The sequence below is a fragment of the Panthera onca genome, chromosome B2, assembly GCF_046562875.1.
Source record: "Panthera onca isolate mPanOnc1 chromosome B2, mPanOnc1 haplotype 2, whole genome shotgun sequence".
In the NCBI taxonomy this organism is placed as follows: Eukaryota; Metazoa; Chordata; class Mammalia; order Carnivora; family Felidae; genus Panthera; species Panthera onca.
Window position 1 is genome coordinate 115,417,036 of NC_138343.1, and position 6,240 is coordinate 115,423,275.

The 6,240-nt window shown below is 38.2% G+C and overlaps 1 non-coding gene across 1 annotated transcript; it reads right to left on the reverse strand.

Moving 5' to 3' along the window:
• Nucleotides 1-480: 480 nt before the first annotated feature.
• LOC132668084 (U6 spliceosomal RNA) lies at nt 481-588 on the reverse strand. Its single transcript, XR_009605453.3, has one exon. It is a non-coding gene; the product is annotated as a U6 spliceosomal RNA (small nuclear RNA).
• Between the last annotated feature and the right edge of the window lie 5,652 nt (nt 589-6,240).

Sequence of the window (6,240 nt, forward strand, 5' to 3'; positions counted from 1 at the left end):
TGTCTAACCAGTCAGTAAGATGTTAATAAGTTAGTCAGTTAGTCAGAACATCAGAAAAGAGCACTGTCATCACACTTAAAGTGTCAGGTAGTGTTAATTAGAGTGGGGATGATCAAACGTGTCATATTCCCAAAGACTTCTGGTAGGCAGAATGAAAAGAATCTACTAATTTTGTCAATTAGAAGATTACTAATGGCATATAATAAAGGAAGTAGTTTCATTCTTATGAATGGGTAGAAATCTACAAGGGACAGAGGAAGTGAGGAAGTCCTTTCTTTTTAAAAATCTTTCATCTAATGGAGTGATACCTACATGAGGTTTTACGGAAGGCTATTTTTTTTTATTATACAATAAAAAACTATTTATTGGCCAACTGAAAAGTAGTTCAAGTAGGAGATGCAGCAAATAGAGCAAAGAAAGAGACAACTGATAGAGCCCAGTTCTAGCCAGCTGAGACCAAGGGACAACAACATTTTTTTGAAAACTATGGAGTGTTTAACAAATCTGTGTGTCATACTTGCACAGGGGCCATGCTATTCTTCTTTGTATTGTCCCAATTTTAGTATATGTGGTGCTTATTTTAATCGCACTTAAGTATGAGATTTTAAAGACTTGCTAGTCTTGACGTGAGTGCTCCGTAAGTTCCTGGAGCTCAAAAGTTTAAAATTAATTTCATCAATTGATTCTACCCATCCCAAACATATTTCTGTTCCTATATTCTCTCTCCTAATTACATAGTCTCCCAAATTAAAGTCTGGAAATTATTTTGTATTTCTTTTGTTATCCCCTATCTATTGTTCTCACCTTTCTTACCACCTCCTATCCAATCACACACAAAGTCCTATTGATTCTTCTCTTAAGTTTGTCTGGAGTCTATCTTGTATTTTATTTTATTTATTTAAAAAAAATTTTAACATTTATTCATTTTTCAGAGACAGAGAGAGACAGAGCAGAGCAGAGGAGGGACAGAGAGAGAGACACACAGATTCCGAAGCAGGCTCCAGGCTGTGAGCTGTCAGCACAGAACCTGCTGCGAGGCTTGAACCCACGAACCACGAGATCATGACCTAAGCTGAAGTCAGATGCTTAACTGACTGAGCTATCTAGGAAGAAGCCCTCCTCTTCCTTTCTTTCTTTCTTTCTTTCTTTCTTTCTTTCTTTCTTTCTTTCTTTCTTTCTTTCAAGTCTATCTTGTATTTTAATCACAGTTCTCTATTTCGTGGAATCCACTGAACTGGAAACTCTTTGAGGATGAGACTTGTTCTTTATGTTTTTCCTCATTTCAGCTCCTAAAAGTATATATGAAACATATTATAAATATTTGGTAAGTTTTGTAGAGATGAGCTAAGTGTTCTCCCAGTTTCCCATCCTGCACCCTTGTTTCTTACACTCCAGTCACACCATACAACCTACTCTTCCTCCAATACCCTGTATTATTACTTATCCTTGTTTTACTTCTGCCTGGGATGCTCTTCACAATGTATTGTCCACCTGGAAAGTGGACCATATTTCTGAAAAGTTAGTGGAGGAATTAATGCCTCTGTGAAATTGCCCTTTATTACTCTACTTTTGTGCAGACCTTGCTGCAGAATATCAAATACATTTCTTTTTCTATCTGGCACATGACAAAATCTTTCTCAGCTTCACTTGTTTGACACAGCCATAGAATGTGGGCGGGAAAATTGTGCACACGTTTAAGCTTAGCCCGTAATTGCTTTCCTGTTGTCATCCTCCATGCTGTTTTTCACTTTCAGGTGGTTGGTTTAAAGATCCCCTCAAGTGGATCTTGGGAGCTATTATAAGAAGGGAGCCCAGGCCCCCAAGTCATTGGTTGGTGAACTGTCCAACCAGCAACTCCTGCATAGGACAACTGTGAGAATGAAAAATAAACTTTTATTGTGTTAAACCACGGAGATTTGGGAATTTATCCATTAGAGCCACTGTAGAGGCACCATTTGCCACCCCAAAATATGTCTTTTTGGTATAAGGATTATTTTAGGCTGATTAATTTTTAAGAAACTGCAAACATAGGAGCTCTAAAAACCAAACAGAAGTTACCTTTTTTAAAGAGACGTGTACATGTATAAGGAAAATCTTTATTTGTAAGGGTGCCTCCCTTGCTGTACCAGGAAGAGAAGGATGACTCAATCTTTAGAAACTATTATCAGTGGAGAAGGCAATGACTTAGGTCTGAATAACCTTACCCTTGTTTCCAGTGCATGTCCAGATAATCTCTCATAACTGACTGTCCACCCCCAATATCTCGTTTTGTCTTTATCTGAAGATGGTTTTAAGGTGATGGCTTTGGCAATTTCAGAGAGTTACTCAGTTTTTCTGGGTCTCTCCCATGTATACACATTACCAAACATTTGTTTGGTTTTCTTCTGTTAATGTAATATCAGTGTAATTAGTAGACTAGCCAAGAAAGCTAGAAAGGAAGACAAAAAATCTTCTGCCCCTGAAGTTTTGGCAACCTGGATGGGATTTTTCACTGGCTGGACACTGCTGGCTCTGGGGCTGCTGCAGATCTTGGGACCTTTGACAAAAAGCTGGCAGAAGGTAAGATTAACACCATATCAGTCTCCAGGATCTCTGCTTGCAGGATTCAGGGGAAGTGAGAATATATGTTTCTTTTCTAACTTAAGATAAGCTGGAGAAAATATTTGCAGAATTCATTCCTTGGGTATAGCAACACTGGTAAAGATTTGGTGATAAGTATTCTTGTTTTCTAGCCTTTCTTTTTCTTCCCAGAGATGGTCACTGTTTTCTATTTTCTATTTTCTGACTAGTGAGAATGTTCTCCCTGGTCTTTACCAGTTGAAGGATGCCTATTTGTCTGACAGGCAGCTGAATAGGCTATGGATCCAAACTTAGGAAGTAAAAAAAGTGGGGGAAAGGGGGAACGTGATTCCCTTTGTTTGGAAAAGTCCTTTAAAACTCGGCCCCTTATAATTAGTGCCTGTGCTTTCAAGGCTGACTCTGGAAGTGACCTGTCTGGATCTTGTGAGGCCTGCACCTCTTGCATTCTCCTTGAGGATGCTTCTTGCATCCATGATTAACCCATAAAAAGGCTTATTGGTTTGAGTCCCTATTAAGATTAGTAGATCCTCGTCATCAATGGCCAGATGATGGAACATTTGGAGAAACTTCTATATTGAAAAAACCTCTTTAGAGTGCTCTCATCCTAAATAAATATCTTATTGGTACTTATGGAAAGGCCAAATAAAAAAGATATAATTATAATGGCTAACCTTAGGGACCCTCTTAACAAGATGAAAGAACAGAAATTAGACAATTTTCGAACAAAAATTAACATTCATATCCAATGTAAATTGCCCTTCTCAAAATTTGGCTCTGATACAGGCAAGTCAGGTCCAAGGACCCAGAGGGGTCCCGCAGGACCATCCAAAAGGGTCCTTGGCTATCCCCAGGAGAGAAGTTAAACATAAGCCAGCAGGAAGTGAGAGCAGAGTTTATTGCAGAGATAGAGCAGATACAGATAGAGCATCTGGATGATTCAGAAAGGAGAAGAAGAATGAGTCTCATCTTTGCTTGGGATCCAGGTTTTTACTGAGGACAACAGTCTGATGTACGTGTCCTGTCAGGCATCCAGGAACCGGTCAAATAAGGACAAATGCTCAGGTGTCCTCCACAAGTTGCTTATGCCCTGGAGCTAGAGGTCTTGGTGAGTCAGTGATCTTGGAAAATAAACATTTGGACCTAGCCTGGTCACTCCTTAGATGTTATCTATTGTGCTGGAAGACTCCAAAGAAATCATTAACTTGACCTTTACAAAGAGGACATATATTAAAGCACATGTAAGGTTGAGATGCAAGTCCTAGCAAGAATAGAAGCAGGAAAAGAGCAAAGAAAACACACACACACACACCTATTTTTTCATGGGTTCCCTTTGGTTTCCTTGTCTTAGTTCCATCTATCTATTTTAACTTTTCTTCCCCTAAAAGATTTACAGAGAGCACTCCAACCTTATCTCCAGTTCCAAGGATACAGGTTATTCATGTAAGTACTAAGACCAGGAAGTGAATTTAGCAGAAGCTCCTGAGACTGGTGACTGAGTTTGCTTTGCCGTCTCTTCCAATCCCTCCTACTTTCTGGGGCTCTGTAACCAGCCTCTGCCTGCTTCAGGCCTTGCAATGCAATGTCCTTTGTGGGAGTATGCTGGATCCCCATCACAAAGAATTCATGTCTCCCAATATCAATGGGTCTAAATTATATAGGCTTTCAGGTAGAAATCTCCTTGATACAAAAATAAATAAATTTAGTTGGAAAGATGGGCCAGTTCCTTGATATTCTGGCTGTAATCCGGTTGTTTGGGGAATGGGCAATGACTATTTTGTCTTGCAGATCTCTACAAAAACCAGAAATGTGCCTCACTGATCTTTACCAATTCCAAACCTCCCTCCATCATATTAAAATGCTTGTAGATATTGTAAAATATCAGATTGGAAACAGAATTGTCTTCCACTTAAGGAAGGGGAAAATTGAAATAGACCTGACTCATGGCTAAAATTTTAAGGCCATAACTGTGGAGGGTCTCAATGTCGGTCTGAATGGTTATATGTCTCTCTCTCTAGTGTATATATAGTGTGTGTATATATTAGATATATACATATATACACATACATATATATGTGTGTGTGGGGTATATATATATATATATGATGTGTTATATTTTTCTAACTCCAGATTGTGTTGTCAAAGTGATTTGTAAAGAGCTCTATTTAATTGGCTTAGAATTAAGTACTTATCAATTAAGTATTCCTAAAGTTCACAGTAATATAACAAACTGATCCAAATGCTTTTCAGGTTTATGTGATCTGGAAATATATTTGGTATTAGAGTTAGTTTACGTTGATTGGTTTAATTAAATTAGACATGTCTTTAGAGTTATCATAGTTAAATATAATGCAGACATACAACTTTTATTCTACCTGGGTTTACTAGTCAAATAAGTTTATATTATATCTCTGTTACAAAATTTGTCAGGAAGAAACATAGCTTGGGATGATGGCAGACTTTATCTAATGTCTCATGAAGTTTTCATGGGAAGTCTCAATGTAATTTTTGGGAGCAAGTGAGTTAGACACCTTGTGGGATAAGAGTTTAGGGAGACTTGCTAGCAATATTTATATTGTGTGGTATGTGTACATAAAAGTAACTTGTTAACCTTAAAAATTAAATTTCTCGTTATTTTACTAGGAAAAGATGGGTTTAGTCAAGAATAGCAGAGAATTGAAAACTGGAGCAAACTGTGGCAAAACATAGGCAACTTTGTCCCCAAAAAGGAAGGAATGATTTTTTAGAGGCAAGTGGGAATTTGGGAAGGTTGTTATCAATAAAATTGGAGGAAATTGGGATCTGGAGGTATACTAGCTTTTCATTGGCTGAGTTGTGACCTTCTCTCATTGGCTAGACTGTTGTTGGGGGGGATGAGGAAAGTCTTTCTTCCTCCTGCTGGGATAGTAAAATATATCTAAAACAGCATCCATGCGCAAGGTCTGTCCCTTATGGTTGGATTTGCAATTGAGGATAAGTGTTGAAACATGACAGCTCCCTCTGCTGAACTTCCAGACTCAATTTTAGTGAGGTTACACCTAATTAATTTTCACATTTTTTCCTTTTGATTGAGATCTTTTTTTGAAAGCATTGGTGACCAGTAGTCAGGTTCTTTATATTAGTGGTTTTGTGCCTCAGTGCAAGGAAGAACCTTTGCTGGTTGTCATGTCCTATGTCAGAGGGAAAGTGCTTAGCAGTTGGAAAATACTTCAGGCCACATTTGAGTAACAAGGAAGGTTAGATAGGGAGAACCCTCAGGTACTTCTCATCTAAAGTTTCTTTCTCAAGGTCATAAGTATTGGGGATCATCTTGAAACATTGAGCTAACAGCACCCTACTGGGTACATCTTTTAAAAAAATCAACAAACAACAAAATATATGACTTAAAATAAATTTGCCAAACAGAAGAAGTAACATAACAATTCAAAATTATAGATGGTTCTAAACCAGGACTGTAGGTCTGAAAATAGCCAACTGAGATATTTATGGGCATTTATTCTGTCATAGGGGAGGAAAGTTCTCCCCAAATGGTCAACCTGGAGTCAGGTATGCCTCCTGAAGTCTCTGCTTAAAGCAACCAAGAAAGCATGATAGTGAACAGTGCAAAAGCACACTGGAAGAATTAACTGAGTGCATTTGGGAAGCTACAGTGTAGGTATAAAC